Raw genomic sequence first — 21,970 nt, forward strand, 5'->3', positions numbered from 1 at the left:
GGCTATTATTTTATTTAAAAAATGATCAAGGGCGGCCAAATGCTCGCTGGCTTCCCTTGCATTCAAAGCTATAAGCCGCAACAATGTCATACTCTTTATGACCAGACCGCATCAGATAGATGGCCTACACATACAGACAGAGGGGCGCTGTTTTGCTTGCTCGGATGCTTTCTCCAGTGAGATATATTCAGCCTCTTGCGAATTGAAGGAACATTTTCAAAACACAGAGACGAAAGATACATTATTTTATGTTTTGTTCTTGGTCAATTTTTTTGGGAAGCCCTTGGCACCATGAATACACCCCACTGCTCAGACCTCAGCAGCATGCCCCCACAGCAGCAGACCAAGATTTCTAATATTGTTCCTTTTAAAGAGGATCAGCTTTCCTGCCACAAATTAGACCTAACCCAGCCCCGTTTCCTCCCCTTTTCCCCTTTGTGTGGTCTCAGAACAAACTCAAAGTTTTTGGCAAACACTGCTTCTTCCATAGCCGTGTGAAAATGTTTGGGGGTGGGGGTGCTGCAGATAAAAATTGCCTGTGCTACAATAGGCTATATCGGTCCACTAATACAGATCTAGTAAAGGCCCATTGCACTACTTTTGTGGAAAAAAACATTTATATTTATTATAATTTTTCAGGGGGTGCAGCAGCACCCTCAACATCCCTTCTTCCCCCGGCTATGGCTTCTTCGCTTAGGCTCTTCTTTAAAATATTAATAGGATGCTGTCCTTGTGGCAGAAATGTAGTCCGAGGAGTTTCCGTGACAACAGGAAAAGTTTGAAAAGAAAGCAGAGAGAGAGACCATTGTCACGGTTACCAACTGGCTGCCGACACCCAGCTCCATTGGTCTTTCAGCTCCAGCTGCCAATCACAGTGGTGGGGCATCAATGGAGAACATTTGAATGATAAAACCATAAGTCACGAACAGACCATTTCCTTGTCATCGGGGGGCTGGGTGGGGAGTGGCTGAATGGGGGCCAGAGGAGGAGAGGAGAGGTTACCACTACAGAGCCATATGGAATGTTGAGATGCTGGACAAGTCTCTGAATGTCCTTGAGTGGCCCAGCCAGAGCTCGGACTTGAACCCGATCCAAGCGACGCTCCCCATCCAACCTGACAGAGCTTGAGAGGATCTGCAGAGAATAATGGGACAAACTCCCCAAATACAGGTGTGCCAAGCTTGTAGCGTCATACCCAAGAAGACAAGGCTGTAAATCGCTGCCAAGGGTGCTTCAACAAAATACTGAGTAAAGGGTCTGAATACTTATATAAATGTCATATTTCAGGTTTTTATTTTTAATAAATTAGCAAACATTTCTAAAAACCTGGTTTTTCTTTGTCATTATGGGGTATTGTGTGTAGATTTATGAGGAACAAAAACTATTTTATCCATTTTAGAATAAGGCTGTAACGTAACAAAATGTGGAAAAAGTCAAGGGGTCAAATCATTCTCAAACCACCCGCAGGCCGGATTGGACCCCCTCGCGGGCCATATGTTTGACACCCCTGCCGTAGATGGAGAGCAAAATGTAAATGGGACTGGGAGACGAGCCTTAAGTGACACTTAATTGGAGACATCAAGGCATTCTCTCTCTCTCTGCTCCAGTCAACAGTATCCATAAAACTTTGTTCAAACCCATCGCATCGCAGTTTCAGCAGCAGCTGTCTGTCTAGGGGTAGACAACCAGCAGTCTATGCCTGAGAGGCCTGTTTTAAAATAGTACAAGTCATCCACTACTTCTGTCTCATAATAAAAGCAGGAAGGTGGATAAGGAAGGTGGATGGCAGTGTCATGACACTATCCTAGAACTGACCTCTTCTTAGTCAGTTCATATAGAATTATATGCTACATGTTTCCTTTTCCATGTGCCATTCCACCAATAGCTTGACAGAAGCTATAGACAGACAGCATCAGGGAGAGGAGGAGAGGAAAGAGCAAGCGATGCGTTGATAGAAAGAAGAGACAACAAGCCCAGTGAACAGATGCTTTCCTCCCTTTCCTTCACCACAGGCTCATCCCAGGAGGAAGTCCCATGTGCTCTCTCTCTCTCTCTCTCCCTCTCCCTCTCCCAGATCCTGGTTTGTGGCTGACAGAGGGGACTGGCACTCTGCTCTCCCCACCCCACAGACGGCTCTATGGGCATCCTCCTCCTCTCCTTCTCTCCACGCTGCCAGGAGGTTGGGAGCGAGGGAGGGGAGAGATGGAGAGGGGGGCTACATGAAGGAGAGAGTCTCCCAGTGGGTTGTTGTCAGTTCCAGGCCATTACCTCACTCGCTGGGACTTTGTTTTACATACGCACGCACAATCCAGAGGTTGAGCATTTTTAGTAGGGATCCCGCTTAGAATGAGAACAGAATGAATTGCAGACCAAGCCAATTCCCAAGGTATTTGACAATGTCCAAAACAGGGATCACACCCATCATCAAATAAACAACACGTGAAGGTGTGTGGGAGTTTTTTTTTTAGTTGGTTTAAATTGACTCAACCAAGTCAACCAAAATGACAGGTTCACAGATCCATTTCGGTTGCTTAGTGCGGTACAGGGTGGATGTACTGTATATAATGTATGTAAACTGTTTAAACTCCACTGTCTGCATTAGGTCTCTAAATGTTGTCTATCACTAGCAGCACCATATCAACAAGTACAATTCTGTGTACTTGGCGAATAAAGGTGTTCTGATGTTGCATATGTATGCGCCGCCAACCAATAGGGTGGATGTAGTATTACAGTGATAATGTATAGTGTGAGACTGCATAATGAACAAACCCATCGATATGTCATTACCATATCAGCCATATTGAGTGTACCCATGGGGGTGCAGTCAAATTGCCGTGTTCTAAGGGGCTTTCCCCTTCTTGTGATTCTACTTATATGGTCAGTACAGTAGTCATGTAGAGTGAACATGCTTGACACTCTTCCGTGGTCTTCAGAGACTAGAGTAGAGGCACGCTGCCCCTTGCGTGTTCAGCCTCTACAGATGTTGCCTCGCTTGGATACCAGCTGACTGGCTGGCTGTGATGACAGCTGGACAGCTGTTCCTTCCCGGAGACGCAGTCACAGAACCATACCACAAAGGGAGGGAGGAGGGGTAGAATGTTTCATATGTCTGTATGAAGTTCCCCGGACGAGGGAAGCTGTCAAAACATAGCAACGGATGTAGCAACGGTTTCTTGCGTCTGAAATTTCAAGAGAGATGGTACTAAACAGAAGTGAGTGAGTGAAGCAGCACACAGTTGACCGAACGACAGACAGACGTGGATGAGACGACCACTCTAATCCTCCAAAAATAAGCAAATACTTCAAGACGTAATTCTGCACCCAAATGTGTGCTTTATTAAGGCAACACCAACTGGCTATACCATCCTGTACACATTTACTTTGAACCCCACATATTCTGGTCTGTATTGAAGATGTTCATGTTTAATTTGAACTTCTAATTAATATTTTACCTCTACATACATGGGAAAATGAGGAGAGGGAGGGGTGTTTTCAGAAGCAGGGAAGATAATTGGCCAGGCATTAAAATGATGCTGGACTTTGGGCACACATCAATGACTGCTTGGATGAAAGCATGTGTAAATTGCGGTCATGTTCAAATAAATGCCTTCATCCTGCCATTTAAATACAGGCCTACCTACCATACCTACCTACCCCAAGTTACCTGCTCAATCAACAGAGTACAAATGTTGGGTTAAAAAGCTTGGAGCTATGCCAGTCATTTCTGCCTAAACTCTAATTTCCCCTAAGCAGAGAAGGCAATTAATTATGCCACCAAGGGTCAGCAAGTCCTTCAACTCAATAAAAATGTTAATAAAACTAAGAGCTCACAAAAAGGAACCCTGATCCCCCCCCTGGTCTCTGAAGATGAAGGTGTGTGTGTGTGTGTATGGGGTTGGGCGTCAAACTCCAACTGCTCACCGCCAAAGTAGATAATGCTTCAGCGGATATGCTACAGCAGGCAGTTTGAACTTATATATAGGGAAAAGGAACACACACAAACACAGGTTGTTGAATCAAACAATAGAGCTCCAACCCCCACACCCAAATCTCCAATTTCATATCCACCCCCACCCATCTAAATAAATTAAAATACTATTAGGCAGATTTCACAGGATGGCGGTGGGTTTATAATTATACATGACATCTTTGAGAGATAAAGTGATTACTCTGGATGCCAGTCAGGCTGGGGAGGGGGGACAGAGACATTTTCTTTGCTTAGCAACCAGTCATTATCCTCGGGAGTGGATCGAGGTGACTGGCCATCCGGCGATCTCTGGTGGCCCGCCTATCTCCCCTCTATCTCGCTGCCTTCTCCCCGTCCGAATACAAACAGAGATAAAGAACGCCGCAATCGCTCTTGACACACAAATAGGTTAACACAATAAAGCCGGCTTTGCCTGGCTCACTCGAGGGAGGAAAGCAATTTCAGCAGCAGGCGGGAGGTAATAAAAACAGGCGCTAGGAGAGAGAAGTGGATGTGTGTGTGTCCATATGTGTCCTCATGCCAGTGTTTCTATGTTTCTGACTGTACGTGAGTGAAAGCAGGCACAGAGAAGCCAAAGGGCCTCAGATCCTAATATCGCAAGGATTTCTAACAGTGGGTTTAGGCTAGAAACATATACCAACTACCCCCCATCCCAACCTTCTCGCATGCTCTCTCACAAATCTGTCTCTAGCTTGGTAAAAATTCAATTGAATGACCTTTATCTGTGAATGCCTCAGCTTTCCACTCAGTGTCGCCGGTGCTAGGCCCGGCAATAAAAGATCCAAATCTCCAGAGTTGTATTAAATTGTGTTGCGTTCACCCTGAGCTGGGGAAACGAAGAGGGGTGGCTTCTCCAATTACCATGCCGAACAGACAACATTATATTCTCCAGTCAGTGGAAATTGTATTACCTTTACAGCAATGCCATCAGAATTGGGTAACAGCCTCTTTTTTTTGTCACAGACGCTAATGGTCGCTGTGTCACCCCCGTATAAGTAGTATCCATTTGCAACAATCAAGTCATGTAGCCATTGTCACACACACTCCCAAAGCCAGGCTAGTGAACACATTACAATGCCTAACGTTTTGAATGACATAATATCTGAATTGGCTGTGCAAAATTGCAGTACGTAGCTTATTTCTGAATGACTGCCTTCTAATTAAAACAAAATTGAACCATGAGACATCCATACTGCTGAAGCCCATCTACAGCACAGGCCCTGAGGGCATAGGATGATGTAGGTCATTCACATTGGGCCTCAAACCCCTGTGTAAAACTGCCAATATGTAAAGAGCACTTGGCTACCATAGCCAGAGCTACCTGATCATTAAGGAAATTAATTTAAAATAGCAGACAAAAGTTCAGCCCATTTAAGTCACATGACTATTTGCAATTTTGTAAATCATTGGCCCTGTTTATTCGAGCTGACAGCTCCTACAACCAGGTAATCAACCAACCAGCAAATAAAATTACATGTAAAGTGCTGGCTATTGTCAACGGAGAATGAATGGCCAAAGCATAAAGACAAAACGCTTTATCTTGCCCTCCCCCCAAGGTAAGGCAACTGACCAAAATCCAAGAGAGACGGAGATTAGGATGATGTGCAGTTCCTTGTTCCATTAAAGTTTCATCTTCCTCAATAAGCGAGGAGAATCAGATAGCTCCCGTTCCAGATTAAAGTACACCAGCATTGGGGGAAGAGAGATTAATCAGACGATTGCACAAGATTAAAAAAAAAAAACACCCCTAGCTGTTTCTGGCATGGAAACAAGTGGCAATTAAGAGTTCAGGAGATAATACGCAACACAATAGCGAATCAAACAGCATCCAAGCCTCCACAACGAATCAAAGCTTCCTTCATGCATAATTGCTGATGAGGCCAAGACACACACACATAGGCTTATGGCAGAATAAATGGCCCTAATCATATCCAAGGCCTTAACGCAATGCTGAGGAGTAAGGAACCTCTTTTGGCTCAAGCACACCCCCAGAGTGAAAAGAATTGCCATATAGCCTCTTTAATGCACTACTGAGGTTGAGGTGGCTTCAGTGAGTTTTTGAGTTGAGTTCTCATTGTGCTGTGTCTCCGTGGTCCCCCTCACAATCCTTGAGATCAATGTCATCACCAGGGTGATTTGAGAGCAGCCAGCACTGTCACACATGACAAATCAATGTTACCATGAGGCAAGGCCAGAGAGGCATTGTTTTTAAAGGAGAACAAATTTGCTGTTGGAGAGCTTGTCAGATTTGTTTTATCCTCTCCCTCTTTGTGGGAAAGTTTTGGCGACAACACGTCTTTCCTCACTCCAACTCGATTAGTTATAAATCTAGCAATATTCTGTATTGCCGCCTCAGCAGCTGAAGTTATTTAATTCAGCCTATTAATCTTCGATGTGCAAACCCGAAACGTATAGGATTCACATAAATATCCTTACTGGGGACAAGGTCCTCTTGGAGATTCCATCTTGTATCTCAAATGCATAACTGTATTCTGTATGATGGGGTTGTATATTAACCTCTATGAGAACTGGTTAGCTTATCACTGAGGAGGAATAGAGTGTCTTAACGGAGCCTGGTTCCATACTGTTGGATGTGTTAGTTATACTATAGTTCCACTCTTGAGCCTGATGAAAAGCCCACTGCCTGCCATCACTATGGGTTACAGTGGATGAACACCAGTTAGGGCACATCACCAACCTGTCCTCACAGTCCAAGGCAAGGTAATCATGTCTGGAGATGACCTCAAGGCACAGATATAATAAGGCTTAGAGACCAAAACTAGCTCGCCAACGGAGCCACAGCAGCCAGCGGAGACACTGCAGGGGGGCATACACAATCAAGACTGGAACATTTTTTTCTTTGCACTCTTGTATCCCAAAAGATCCAATGTCTTCTATGTTTCTCTCAGCAGATTTCTAAAATAAAAATGTGTGCGTCTTAGGCCGTCCAACAGGGTAATAGGAAGGAGAGGGCTGATATCAGTAGCCAAAAAGGAGGTGATATTGGGGGTCATGACTTGATAAACATAGATGTGATCAAAACTTTTGTAACAAATTAAAATGAAATAGAATTCTGTTGTTAGGACATGAGATGTAGGCATGACTCATGTATATCATTCTAGTCCCAAATCAACCTTCTCCTTTAACACCAATCATTTCAGCCTCATTAAAGACCCAAGCAATGTCAAAACCACATGCCTGAAACAGAAGCTTGGTAAACTGTATCATATGATTGTTCCTTAATCTTTACAAGAGTGGGCTAGACAAACCTCTTTTTGTGTCCTTACATTATTTGAAAATACAATAAAACTAGCCACATCGGTCGATCCAGTGCCTCTTTAAGCCGTGTTGTGCTAAGGCAACAAGACCAGGGAAGAAAGTGTCACTGAAAAAGATACTGTAGAGCCACTTGAGACTACACCCAGCTTCAATCCTTCCTAACACTACCAACCATATGGGGATACGCATACAGCACAGTACCTATACCTCAAAATGGCAAACAATACAGCCCTGGTCGAAACACAAACCAACGCTCAAGGGAACATCTTTCTTTCATTTGTATTCATTCATATGTAAATTGTTAACACAAATAATTGTGCACACTGTAGTCGGAGCAAATATATACAGTAACCTCCCTGCATGAGGAACTCTTTGATCAATATCTAATGAGATGCTGTTTGGACACCCTTGAGAGAGAAGGTTCATGGACCTAACTCCCAAATGCCCATTTGTCACATTAAATTGTTTTGCCTAAATGCATTTCCTGGAAAGAAAGAAGCAACTTAATATTGTCAGTGGTTGTGGAAGCTGTGCCACAAGATGAAGATAAGATCATTGCATTAATTAAATTAATTAATAATCATTGCTTTTCATTCCCTATACTTTCATTTACTAAATATAGCCTATACAGAATACATCAAACACCTCTATCTGGAAAACAAATGTGCTATTGCATTGCTGTAAATATATCACAAAATGTCACAATCAAGCTGGCACAGTAATCTTATTTTATATTGAAGATAAACCAAAGCATATGATTTTAAAATATCATAAAAGGTATGTTTGTAGTGGCATTGCACATACTGTGCTAGTTGGGTTTCCTTGCCTCTGGGTCTGCATTTAGAGAATCAAACCATAGTGGGATTTTTAAAAAATGATTAATACATAGAGCAGGAAATTAAAGTTGAGCTATTATAAAGATATTCATCAGCAAACCTTACTTATTCCCTCATGGCTGCAGTTTAAATAAGCAAGGAGTACAGTGCATTCACGCCAATGCTATCAATCAATCAAATCAAAATAATAGTTCAGTGTTGGAAATGTATATAGTGCCTGGGCTTGCTTAGTATAACTTCTGTTTTAATATCTTGCCAAAATGTAATCTGTCCTTCAACCAATACTCTGTGCACATTAAGAAGGATACTTGTTGAAAGTTCAGGCAACAGCATTAGATTTGTTCTGCTTTTTAGATGGTTTTGGGAGGCAATTAATCAATACAAAGATGGAGTTTGAAAGATAGTCTTATTGCATTTACCCAATGTAGTGTTGAGTTAACCTAGGATGGAACAGTCTTAACCTTTTACTGCAATTGGCTAAATCAGGGTCTTAAACAAATCTACTTGGAAACAAAAGTATAGACCTCACACACATGGTTATGGGCTTAAGAAATAGAAGACACCTGTACCATGTCAGATATAGAGTTGAAATATATTCAATTTTGTGTTTGCATCCCAATATTACACTTTATATACATCACAGAAGACTGAAATATAACAAAACCATTTGACATAGAAACACTGGATTTTCTGTGTAAAATAAATAATGTTGATTAATTAAGAAATTATGAAAAATATCAATAACGTTCCACTCATGAGGCCACTAGAGAGCGCTTTGGTCATTCGACTGCAGGAAAGGGCTACAGCTAGACTCCTTAGTTTCTACATCCATTTTTGGACTTCCTGTATAAATGAATGATATACACTGCCTTCAGAAAGTATTCATAGCCCTTGACTACAGCCTGAAATAAAAAAAAATGGATTAAATAGATATTTCTCTCACCCATCTACACACAATACCCCATAACAACAAATGTATTGAAAATTAAATACAGAAATCTCATTTACATAAGTATTCACACCCCTAAGTCAAAACAAATCAAATGTTATTTGTCACGTGCCGAATACAACAGGTGTAGACCTTAAAGTGAAATGCTTACTTACAAGCCCTTTACCAACAATGCAGTTCAAGAAATAGAGTTCAGAAAAGATTTACTAAATAAACTGAAGTAAAAAATAAAATAAAAAGTAACACAATAAAATAACAATAACGAGGCTATATACAGGGGGTGCCGGTACCGAGTCAATGTGCGGGGTACAGGTTAGTCGAGGTAAATACGTTGCAGAAGAACCTTTGGCAGCGATTACAGCTATGAGTCTTTCTGTGTAAGTCTCTAAGAGCTTTGAACACCTGGATTGCGCAACATTTGCCCATTATTCTTGCAGAATTCTTCAAGCTCTGTCAAATTAGTTGTTGATCATAGCTAGACAATCATTTTCAGGTCTTGCCATAGATTTAAGTAGATTTAAGTCAAAACTGTAACTTTGACACTCAGGAACATCTTGGTAAGCAACTCCAGTGTAGATTTGGCCTTGTGTTTTAGGTTATTGCCCTGCTGAAAGGTGAATTCATCTCCCAGTGTCTGGTGGAAAGCAGACTGAACCAAGTTTCCTCTAGGATTTTGCCTGTGCTTAGCTCCATTCCGTTTATTTTTTATCCTTAAAAACTCCCCAGTTGATTACAAGCATACCCATAACATGATGTAGCCACCACTATGCTTGAAAATATGATGCTTAGTAATGTGTTGTATTGGATTTGCCCCAAACATAACACTTTGTATTCAGGACAAAAAGTGAATTGCTTTGCCAAATATTTTGCAGTATTACTTTAGTGCCTTTTTTCAAACATGATGCATGTTTTGGAATATTTTTATTCTGTACAGGCTTTCATTCTTTTCACTCTGTCAATTAGGTTAGTATTGCGGAGTAACTACAATATTGTTGATCCATCCTCAGTTTTTGCTATCACAACCATTAAACTCTGTAACTGTTTTAAAGTCACCATTGGCCTCATGGTGAAATCCCTGAGTGGTTTCCTTCCACTCCAGCAACTGAGTTAGGAAGAATGCCTGTAGCTTTGTAGTGACTGGGTGTATTGATACACCATCCAAAGTGTAATTAATAACTTCACCACGCTCAAAGGGATATTGAATGTCAGCTTTTTTTTTTTTTACCCATCTACCAATAGGTGCCCTTCTTTGCAAGGCATTGGAAAACCTCCCTGGTCTTTGTGGCTGAATCCGTGTTTGAAATGCACTGCTCGACCGAGGGACCTTACAGATAGTTGTATATATGTGAGGGGTACAGAGATGAGGTAGTCATTTAAAAAATCCTGCTAAACACTATCATTGCACACAGAGTTATTCCATGCAACTTAAGTGACTTGTTAAATAAATGTTTACTCCTGAACTTATTTAGGCTTGCCATTACAAAGGGGTTGTATACCTACTAACTCAAGACATTTCAGATTTTCATTTTTACTTAATTTGTAAAAATGTCTAAAAAACACTGACATTATGGGGTATTGTGTGTAGGCCTGTGACACAAATCTCAATGTAATCCATTTTAAATTCTGGCTATAACACAACAAAATGTGGAAAGAGTCAAGGAGTGTGAATACTTTCTGAAGGCACTGTATGCCAATTCATTCTTGAAGAATATAACTTATAAATGCCTCATTAGCTTAGTTTAACTGTCGTACCCCATCAGAACCAGAAATAAGCTTTACTCGTAAATGGAAACAAACACTGTATGGCCTCAAAACATGGTTAAATCTATACATTTAATATCATGGATGGCCAGTGCATTAATCCATAGCCCTGTCTATGATTTGTGGTTACATTTCTATAGGCAAAATCCGTCAGCTTTTTAGCCAAACGGGCAGGGAGATTTCTTTGTTATTGTTTCCATTAAGGACTATAGCTTGAAGTCTTTTTTTACAATAGAAACGTTGCTTAAGTTATTTTCTATATGGACTTAGAATCCTGCGAATGAGATTGTACAGTAAAAACAATCAGCTGGGATATTCATTTTTGAATAAAATATGTCGGGATACTTAGTATCAAAATCCCAATTCAGTAAAACACTTTAAGCCCACCATGTTTATTTTCAGCCTTCAGAGGCAGAATGAGTCCCGATATTTCGTCAAAGAAACAGAGGCGAAACAAAATCCAAGAGGTAATTCACTGACCTAGCCTACATATTAGGCTGTGCTTCTAGCTCCAGTAGCTAGCCCCATCCTCCCCAGCCCCCGTCTCCAACCATCATGTTAAGGCAAGCATTATGCTGGGGAGACTGTTTCGATGAGGAGCAGCCGCAGTGCTAATATGAGCACGATTTGCTCAGCAGGTCATAGGCGCCGAGTGGAGGAAGTAAATGAGGCGGCTTTGCCCCTCAGGTGAAGCCTCGGCCTCATACATCACCCAATGTTTTATTCAATACTAGCAAACAGGCACTGTGCTATGCTATAGCAGGTGCCGCACAGGGCTGGCGACTCTAGGATGTAGAGGGGCCCCATGTTAGATGATCAATGAGCAAGCGAGGAAAGGGCAAAGCTCCACTGTGCTCAACTGAAGGCTACTCCACTATCCAGCCACTGAAACAATGCAGAGATAGATACTTTAAGCAAAAGCCTGGCCTGAAGTGGTCTATGAATAAATGGATTATCCAGGCCTGTTAGCTAGTCACAAACTCCAGGATTATCACATAGGAAAAAACAAAACCCATTTGCTTATGTTAGTGTGTGTGTCCCCTCTGGTCTCTGAAGAAGGTGTGTGTGGTGTGTGTCAGATGAGGCTGGTGGGAGGAGCTATAGGAGGACAGGCTCATTGTAATGGCTGGAATGGTATGCTACCAAACACATCAAAACAACGCATTTGACTCCGTTCCATTGATTCAATTCCAGCCATTACAATGAGCCCATCCTCCTATAGATCCTCCCAGTAGGCTCCTCTGGTGTGTGTTTGTGGCCTAATGGTCCCCATGTTAAATCCTAAACAGATAAAAAAAAGATTTAATGTTTCCTGTTAGCACCTGCTGTTTACAGTAGCTTGATGCGGTGTGTGTGTGTTTATCAACTTCGTTTATCAACTTGTCCCATTCTTATTCAAAAAATTCTACAACAGGTTGGTCAAAACTAATCCTGAATGGTGATTGGTTAAAACCGCATTCCAGCCGGTGTCTGTTCCACAAGTTACAACCGGCTAAATCTATGACCTTAAAATGCTTATTTACTCTGTTCCATCTGACTGCGCAATCCAATGTCTCATCAGCGCAGCAAGGCAATTTATAATCTTGATCTCCATCTAGACATTATCTCATTTCTTTTAGACTAACATTTCGTATTTAACAGCGGCGATTTGTATAAACCTTGCGGTCTGTCTCTCCGACATTTGCAACATTGTTTCAATATTCAAATTCAATCTCCTGCTGTCCCATAGTAATAAACGTGTCGGGACGAGAGAGCGAGGCAGGCAGCGTTTCTCAGCCAGTCGAAATCATGAATTCTCTGGCATCATTTTTATGGATATACACAAAGAAATGTCAATTGAAAAAAGGTCAAACAAAACGAAGTGCAGCTAGTTTGCAGTATTTCCAGCTTCAGTTTGAAGTGATTGTGTTAGCTGTGTTGTTAGCTAGCTCCTCTAAACAACAGTGTCCTGACGAGAGAGCACATTTTCTATGCCAGGCGAAATCGTGCCTCATTAGCTCATTGTTATGGATGTCCCCAAATAAATGTCACGAGAAAACAGCTTAAACAAATGCAAATGCAGCTTCTGTTGTTATTCTGGCTGCACTGTTTGACGTGACTGTTAAGTTAGCCGTAGTTGGCTAGCTAGCAAGCAAGGGATAAGAATGTTGTCATCCAGTATGGCAATGGAACATTTAGAACAAACGACTGGGTTGTGTCTTTGGCAACCAATCCGATAGAATGAATGACCAGCCGGCTTGGGTAGCAACCCTAGATTTGTGTTGGGACTATATCTTGTGGAAGGATGAAATAGTAAGTATAGATTCATCAAAATAACGTTTTTAATGAAAATATGTCAATCATTATTTGAATATGTTGGTAATCCATTGTATAAAAGTGATAATGCCAGAGAAGCCGGTGTTTGGAGGATATATTGGCAGTGCTGTAGTTAGGCCGAGACTATGTCGCAACAATGTGGGTTTGTAAAAACGTTACAGATTGTCTCTTGACATTTGCAATATTGTTTCAATATTGAAATTCGATCTCCACTGTCCTATTGAGAATGTACGTGTCAGGACGAGACAGACATCTTTTCTCAGCCAGTCGAAATCATGAATCAGCATAATTCGGAAAGTATTCAGACCCCTTGACTTTTCCACATTTTGTTACATTACAGCCTTATTCTAAAATTGATGAGGATAAAAAATAAAATAAAAATCTATCTACACACAATACCCCATAATGACAAAGCAAAAACTGGTTTTAGAAATGTATTACAAATACAAAAACTGAAATATCACATTTACATAAGTATTCAGACCCTTTACTCAGTACTTTGTTGAAGCACCTTTGGCAGCGATTACAGCCTCGAGTCTTCTTGGGTATGAAGCTACAAGCTTGGCACACCTGTATTTGGGGAGTTTCTCCCAATCTTCTCTGCAGATCATCTCAAGCTCTGTCAGGTTGGATGGGGAGCGTCGCTGCACATCTATTTTCAGGTCTCTCCAGAGGATATTCGATCGGGTTCAAGTCCGTGCTCTGGCTGGGCCACTCAAGGACATTCAGAGACTTGTTCCAAAGCCACTCCTGCGTTGTCTTGGCTGTGTGCTTAGAGTCGTTGTCCTGTTGGAAGGTGAACGTTCGCCCCAGTCTGAGGTCCTGAGTGCTCTGGAGCAGGTTTTCATCAAGGATCTCTCTGTACTTTGCTCCGTTAATCTTTCCCTCGATCTTGACTAGTCTCCAAATCCCTGCCGCTGAAAAACATCCCCACAGCATGATGCTTCCATCACCATGCTTCATCGTAGGGATGGTGCCAGGTTTCCTCCAGACGTGACGCTTGGCATTCAGGTCAAAGAGTTCAACCTTGGTTTCATCAGACCAGAGAATCTTGTTTCTCATGATCTGAGAGTCCTTTAGGTGCCTTTTGGAAAACTCCAAGTGTGCTGTCATGTGCCTTTTACTGAGGAGTGGTTTCCGTCTGGCCACTCTACCATAAAGGCCTGATTGGTGGAGTGCTGCAGAGACGGTTGTCCTTCTGAAAGGTTCTCCCATCTCCACAAAGGAACTCTGGAGCTCTGTCAGAGTGACCATCGGGTTCTTGGTCACCTGACCAAGGCTGTTCTACCCCTATTGCACAGGTGGACTCCAAGATTTAGAAACATCTCAAGGATGATCAATGGAAAAAGGATGCACCTGAGCTCAATTTTGAGTCTTATAGCAAAGGGTCTGAATACTTACGTAAATAAGGTATTTGTTTTTTTTATTGTTAATAAATTTGCAAACAATTCTAAAAACCTGTTTTCGCTTTGTCATTATGGGGTATTGTGTGTAGACTGATGAGGAAAATGTTGTATTTAATCAATTTTAGAATAAGGCTGTAACGTAATAAAATGTGGAAAAAGTCAAGGGGTCTGAATAGTTTGAGTGCACTGTATACAAAGAAATGTCAATAGAAAAACAGGTCAAATTAAATTAAATGCATCTACTTTGCTGTTATTCTAGATGCACAGTTTGACGTGACAGTGTTAGCCATAGTTGGCTAGCTAGCAAGCAAGCAAGCTATAAGAGTGTTGCCTGCCAGCAAGGCAATGGAACATGTAGAAAGGACGACTGGGTCGCATCCATAGATATAGAACAAAAATACTTCACAACTGGGTCGCGTCTCTAGCTAACTGATAGAATGAACGGCCAGCCGGCTTGGCTAGCAACCATAGATGTGTCAGGACTAGGCCTATATTTTAGTTGAGGGATGAAATAGTAGCCTAGGGGAGGGTTTGGCCAGGGGGGGCTTTACTTGGCTCATCGAGCTCTAGCGACTCCTTGTGGCGGGCCCGGGTGCCTGCAGGCTGACCTCTGTCATCAGTTGAATGGTGTTTCCTCCGACACATTGGTGCGGCCGGCCTCCGGGTTTAGCGGGCGGGTGTTAAAAAGCGCGGTTTGGCATTCATGTTTCGGAGGACGCATGACTCGACCTTTGCCTCCTGAGCCCGTCGGGGAGTTGTAGCGATGAGACAAGATCGAAATTGGGAAGAAAAAGGGGGTAAAAAAAAAACTGATAGTCAAACTGCGGATTTATTCTTGGAAACTGTTCTTAGGCACATGTACTCGGGCATAGTCTATACTTAATGGCTACATCGAATGAGACAGTGGTAGGCCAACCTGTAAGGCATAGGCTATAAGCATCAACTAAAAAAGTTCTGAGGAATTACTCACTGGTGATGCTCTTTCATTTGAGGAAAAGAACATCTGAGAGCTCTGATCAACATCAGTGTATGACATTAACTATTTAAAGAAACGCAGCACCAGTTACACTTAAGGGGAAATCATTAATTTCCACTGAAACTATATTTACTCACTGCTCATTAAAAATAATATGACGCATGGGGGCATACAGAAAAGAATTTCACACCCTAATTCTGAGCCGCCCATGACTGTCAGTGCCTTGCTTGCTTAGCCTACCTCCGACAATATACTTAATTGCTCCCCATCCTTGAAATACCAAATACTACACATCAAAGCAGGTCATAAAGCCATTCAGTAACTGACATCAATTTTACAACACTTCCTTTACTGTAGGTTAGGCTATGCGTGAAAACAAAGGTTTTATAGCCCATCCTATCCCAGAGTCCTATCAAAATCTATGCAACGTAGACCGAACATTTTCCATCCTCATTCTATTTTCTTCCAACACTATTCATCAATTGTTATACGCTGTGCCGCCCTTCACTCCATCCATCAATTATGATATGCTGACATGTCGCCAAATGACCCCAGCTGCCATTAGGCTGGAACAAAATCCCACATTTACGCATGCGATGAATTAATTACTAGGCCTATATCGTTTTGGCACGTGAAGAGTTAGTTAGAAAGGGAAAAATATTTACCATAAATTGTTTCGTATTGCAGACTAGAATCCCATGCAGGTTACCTGGCGCTGAGCAGTCTGCTTCAGAGCGTTGCGTCCAGAGAGAATTCAAAAACGTTTCATCCCACTCTCCAAAACCACAAAACCACTCGTCGTTGATCAGCAATACAGTTTATTCTCCCCTTTTCAGTGCCATGAACATTCGGACAGTGAATCTGATTCCAAACTGGAAAACCCAATAGTTAAGATAATTGCTCTTTCTGTCAAGGCACAGTACTGTTGTAAATGATGCGTTTCGTTTCCTGGGTTTAACGATGGTGTATTAAAACCTCGACAAATAACAGGTCGGCAAATCCAGGAGCGTTGCGTGTCAATCTCTCCCGTTAAACGGTGGTTTCACCTAACGTATAGCATACTCAACCTTTCGCCCTCCGAAACAAAGTAACCTGTCAAAATGATCCGCTTTCGTGTTCTTTCTTCTCCTCGTTTCCCGGATAATATCTCCAAAAAGACTTGTCACAAAACGGAATTGTCAATCCAAAATAATTGATATAGCATAGGCTATAGGCAAAGTATTTCGCCTATTTAGTCTAATCAACCTGGATTTGTCCAGTAGACAAAATGTTTAAACGTAGTCTATGGCACCGAGTAACCGTACAGATTCCAAAGCTTGGTTTTGAAACAAATGCAGTTGTCGGAAATAAATTAATAGGTGCTATTAAATCCTGGCGATGAAGCCCCGTTCGTCTTTTACACTTTCTCTGGCGATGTCTGGACTAGAGCCTATCAGAAACCTCTGTCCTCCGGATTACAGACTCGGATTTTCCAATTGAGGTAACAAAACAAGTTCTAAACGTTCCTCTGCGTTGTTCCTCTCTTTCATCTAAATACCAAGCGATATTGATAATGTTAGTCTGTTTAAGGCAGCTCACTGCGTTTCGGGATGTGGTCCTCTCCCTATGCCGAGCTGCCGAAACTGACAATAACCGGAACGATGCAGACTCTCCCCCGCTCTTCAGACCGCCCACTAACCAATCATTGTACTGAGGGAATTGAAACGTTTGCACGGGTTAGCCAATCATTGGTAATTGAGGATTGTTACCACGGTGACGCTGTCAGCGTCCAGGCGTCACGTTTGAAACCACGTTGTTTATTCGCGGAAAATCTATCCAATTTAATGAAATTAGTAGACTAGTTGCCTAGAATGGAGAGATTCAGTCTAGCCGACTCGACTGCACATTGTAAATAAGAAACGTGAATCCGTGTATTATAGCCTATTATAGCCTATAATTTATAGGCCCGATAATAAAGGGAATACACGGATTGATTATTCTTACTTTATTATAGGCATAATAAAGCCCTCATAAGGGTCTCCTAATTTAAGAAGGAGAAGCCATATACAGTAAATGTAGGCCTGTTATGTGCTTTTAAGTCTTATTCTTACTTACCCCCACGGGGAGCCAGTATGAAAAATGTATGCACTCACTAATTGTAAGTCGCTCTGGATAAGAGCGTCTGCTAAATGACTAAAATGTCAATTGGATCACTAAAAAAATTACAATTAGCCGATATATGTAACAAACTGTCTCATGGTTTTCACAATTTGTCAAACAAATGCTAGTGCCTGCTGCTGTGAGCACTAAATAGTCTAAGCCTGGCAACAAGGGTGAGAGCAACCCAACCCACAATTAACAACCATCTGTTAACCTTTCCCATTTCAGCAATACTTTAATTAAGACATCTTATTACATGTATCATCCACAATAAAGATGGAAATGAAATAACTTACTCTGTCCACTTGAATTTGACCCCAACAGCTTATAGTCTATCCATCATTGGAATTCTGCTTGCAAAAATGCATTCCACATTTAGGAAACTATCACAATGAATACAGGGAGCTATATGGAGTTTGCGATGAGTGACATGAGGCCATCTCCAAAAGCACTCTGTCCAGCCGGCAGCCTGGGACACACATACAGACCCTGCTGGAACACACAAAAGCAGTACAAGGCAATCACATCATGGCCTCTCATAATAAGCTGACGCTGGGAAGTGGGTGATGCAGCCCTCAGCTTATGCCAGTGCCGATAAGAGCCTGAAAGTATTACCTCGCTGTGGCAGCCCACTCTTCCAGAAATCCATCCTGAGCCAGGTCATCAATTCTGCCCTATCTGATTGCTCACCAATCCCCCTTGCACTGGCAGCTCCATGCTATGTTACTGGCTGTCCTGGACCTTCCCTTGAAAATACTCTGTATGACTTGCACTTTCATGCTAGTCTCAGTAGGCTAAAAAGTAACATATCTTTGGAGGATACATAAAGTATGTGGTCTTTTATGTGATCTGAGACACTGGACAATACTCTATGGCAATCATCCTCTCTGGGCACAGATGCCAGTTTAACGTCTAGTTTAGATTTACGTTAACTCTAAGTGAAATCAACAACAAATTCACCATGTCATTGGATTTAGGTTAAAAGTTGGGTGAAAAAAATACGAAATGCCCTTCCGTTGATTACTTTTTGCAAATCCAATCAGTTTTCCACGTTGATTCAACGTCATAATTTTGATTTTTTTGGGGGTTGAAATTACGTCGAAACAATGTTGATTCAACCAATTTTTGCCCAATGGGTGGGCTCTAATAGTTCCTCCCTTCTAGTCACCCTCCAGTTGTCATACCCTTTCTTTATCGAAGGATCTGGCTGGTTTGTGAGAGACAATCCTATCTCGACCAACAGTGTACATTGAATCCAGCCTGTCAATCAACTCAATATCTTATTAATTGAAAAATACTCAAGCAGAGCACTGTTGTGCCCGAGCGAGGCATGCAAGCAAGCTATTTGATTAGCTGATAAGCAAATGACTCAACTGTTGATTCTCAACAAATATTCAAAGCATGTTTACTCAGTTTTATTAGAGTACGCCCAAAACGCCGAAGATTGGACACAACTGCGTTGTGAAAACACTTAGCTGTTCCAATCCCCCAAGGCACCATGAGGGCACATAAAAATAATGAATTATTTATGGAGGAGACAAGCACAATATCACAGTGGATTATTTTCTGTGCGGCTATATTAAATATAGGCTTCAAAATAATATGTCTGAGCTTGTGCATCAGCTGGAAATAATTTCCAATTATATTTGCATCTGTGCCATAAAGGCTGAAGATAGTCCTAGCAGATCACATTGAACATTTCCCTGCCAAGAGACCTGGAAGCAAAACTTCCCCCATGCAATGCACTGGTAACCTTTGTTTTCTCCCTAAATGATACTGATCCGAAATGGCCTGGGTACAGCTACAGCTATTTTCCTATTTGAGTTTTTTGAGTGGCAATCTGGCCAATATTGGATAGGCCACTACTGTACATCTAGGGAGGTGGATGTGGTTTCCCATTTTTATCCAGATTAGTCTCATTGAAATTCATTGTCATCTGCAAGAGAGACCTTTTTTCGCAAGAGAGAACTTCTGTCTTTGACTAAGCAATTGTATATCAACTTTGCAATAACATTAGTGAGAGTAGGTCTAACCTCCAAAGACATCAAGTCCCAGTTTATTTTGTATATGGGGCACCTCATAAATAGTGTTTGTCTGAGTTTTGGCAGGGATTTGCTGTCTGTTACACAGATACAAGCCTTGCCCTGTTACAATTTGCTCATCGGGAAAAGTCAACTGGAGTTTAATTGAGCGAAATTCAAGTCTTCTCAAACACCAAAGTAACAGAAAATGTTTTTATGGCAGCAGAGGCATGGAAAAAAGAGATTGAATTGATTTATCTGCCATTGATTTGCACGGGGATTGCTGCATCGTGGCCCACAGGTGAAACACACACTGTCTGCCAAATGATGGAATGAATCTGAAAATGTGTCAAGTGGTTAGAGGACACAGGGGTGGATGATGACTTGGGAAAGGGGAGATGGGGGTAGACAGGGGTGGGGGCAAAGGCAAAAAGTATCAGATTGAAAAAGAGGTTGTGGATGGATCAGATTGGATAAGACTGGATCCCACTTGGCAAAAACTGGTTGAATCAATGTTTTTTCCATGTAATTTCAACAACAAAAATGTAATGTGATGATGTTGAATCAACGTGGAAAGCTGACTGGATTTGCAAAAAGTCATCAACGTAAGGGAATTTTGTATTTTTAATCTAAATCCAAGGACATGGTGACATTTTTTGTTGTTTTCATGTTGAATTCACATTAGTTGACAACTCAACCAAATGTAAATCAAAACTAGACAATGAAATGACGTCTGTGCCCAGTGGGATGAGGTAGGCTATAGATGACTTGTGAGCTGCAAAGACTGGTTAGGGACAGTTTCTGGAAACAGTGATGCTTTTAGGTGTCCAGACCATGTGTGACATGGCTAGTGTGTGCTCAGGGTAAATCAACTACCAATTCCCTGGAAACCAAGAGCACATAACTAAGTACTGATGGAAAATACTGAAGTACTGATGGAAATTATTGTAGTACTGATGAAAGTACTGAAGTACTGATGGAAAGTACACACCATAATATAAGTGATGGCTGTATCCAGGATGCTTGAATACAGGTGTGGTACAGTATTAGTGTACACACATTTACACTGAGTGAACAAAACATTAAAGACACCTGCTCTTTCCATGACAGATTGACCAGGTGAATCCAGGTAAAAGCTATGATCCCTTATTGATGTCACTTGTTAAATCCATGTCAATCAGTGTAGATGAAGGGGAGGAGACAGGTTAAATAAGGATTCTTAAGCCTTGAGACAATTTAAGCCTTTAGACAATGGATTGTGTATGTGTGCCATTCAGACAAAATATTTAAGTTCCTTTGAACGGGGTATGGTAGTTGTTTTGTACACTCAGTGTACATTTGAATAGATTTGGCTTACTGTAGAATTAGATCACAAAATATGTAAAGTTTCAAGGGTCAATAGTCAACAGATACCTCAAATAGAATGACATTTTAGTAAGATATTCAACTTCAAATGTCATGCCTAATTGTTCATGAAGGTTTTGACTGACATAGTGGGTCGAATTGTCCCAGGGTATTCCAGCTCTCTGTCTTTCAACTCATTCCCTTGCATATAAATGAATACATAGATGCATGCATTGTGTGAATGACTTTATTTGAGATGTAATATTGATGACACACTGTTGACATGTATTTGTCTGGTATCCAAAGTGATTTTCCTGTGACTTGACATGTGACCAGCAGCACACCAAAGAGGAGTGGGAAGGTCAGACAGAGAGTGACTCCTCTCGCCTGAGGTGTGAAAGGTCATAAGGCCACTCGAACACAACCTTTTCCCTATAGCGCTCTGTCTGTACAAGAGCCAGATTGTTGAAAACATAAACTATAGAGACATAATGTGCAAACACTGTACATCCATTAGGTAAACTACTTTATGAAACAATTCAGGAAGCTATGTCAACATCTGAAATGTTTAGAGGTTGAAGTGGAGTGGACTTGTCTTGGGTATTTTTCACATAAAAGTCTGAACTGTCTTAAGGTCAAAAGTGATAGCCATCAAAATGACACTTTATCGCCAAAACAACAGCTGTTTTGGAAGGTCTTGCCAACAACACAACAAACCTTGTTTGTTCTTTGTGAACGCTGTGGTAGCATCTCTCCCCTCTCCCCTTAGACAAGGCCATTGTTCCCTGATACCTCGATGCCACTGGTGGATGTGACAGGTAAGAAGGCCCTCCATCACAACCAGCACACTCATACAGAAACCTGGCAAAACACTGTCACCAATTACTGCTGTTACTCTTGCTGTCTTCCCCAAATAACACACCAATGGTAGGATATGATAGAACATAGAAACCCA

At 41.6% G+C, this 21,970-nt stretch overlaps 1 protein-coding gene across 2 annotated transcripts in view; it reads right to left on the bottom strand.

Moving 5' to 3' along the window:
• LOC121551399 (protein FAM222A-like) overlaps positions 1-17,118 on the bottom strand; it is a 78,280-nt gene extending 61,162 nt beyond the window's left edge. For both annotated transcript variants that reach the window (XM_041864030.2, XM_041864029.2), the window contains exon 1: positions 16,177-17,118. The gene's annotated coding sequence lies outside the window, so the exon portion shown is untranslated. The remainder of the gene's footprint in view (positions 1-16,176) is intronic.
• Between the last annotated feature and the right edge of the window lie 4,852 nt (positions 17,119-21,970).

Source organism: Coregonus clupeaformis, chromosome 18 (genome assembly GCF_020615455.1).
Source record: "Coregonus clupeaformis isolate EN_2021a chromosome 18, ASM2061545v1, whole genome shotgun sequence".
Lineage (NCBI taxonomy): Eukaryota > Metazoa > Chordata > Actinopteri > Salmoniformes > Salmonidae > Coregonus > Coregonus clupeaformis.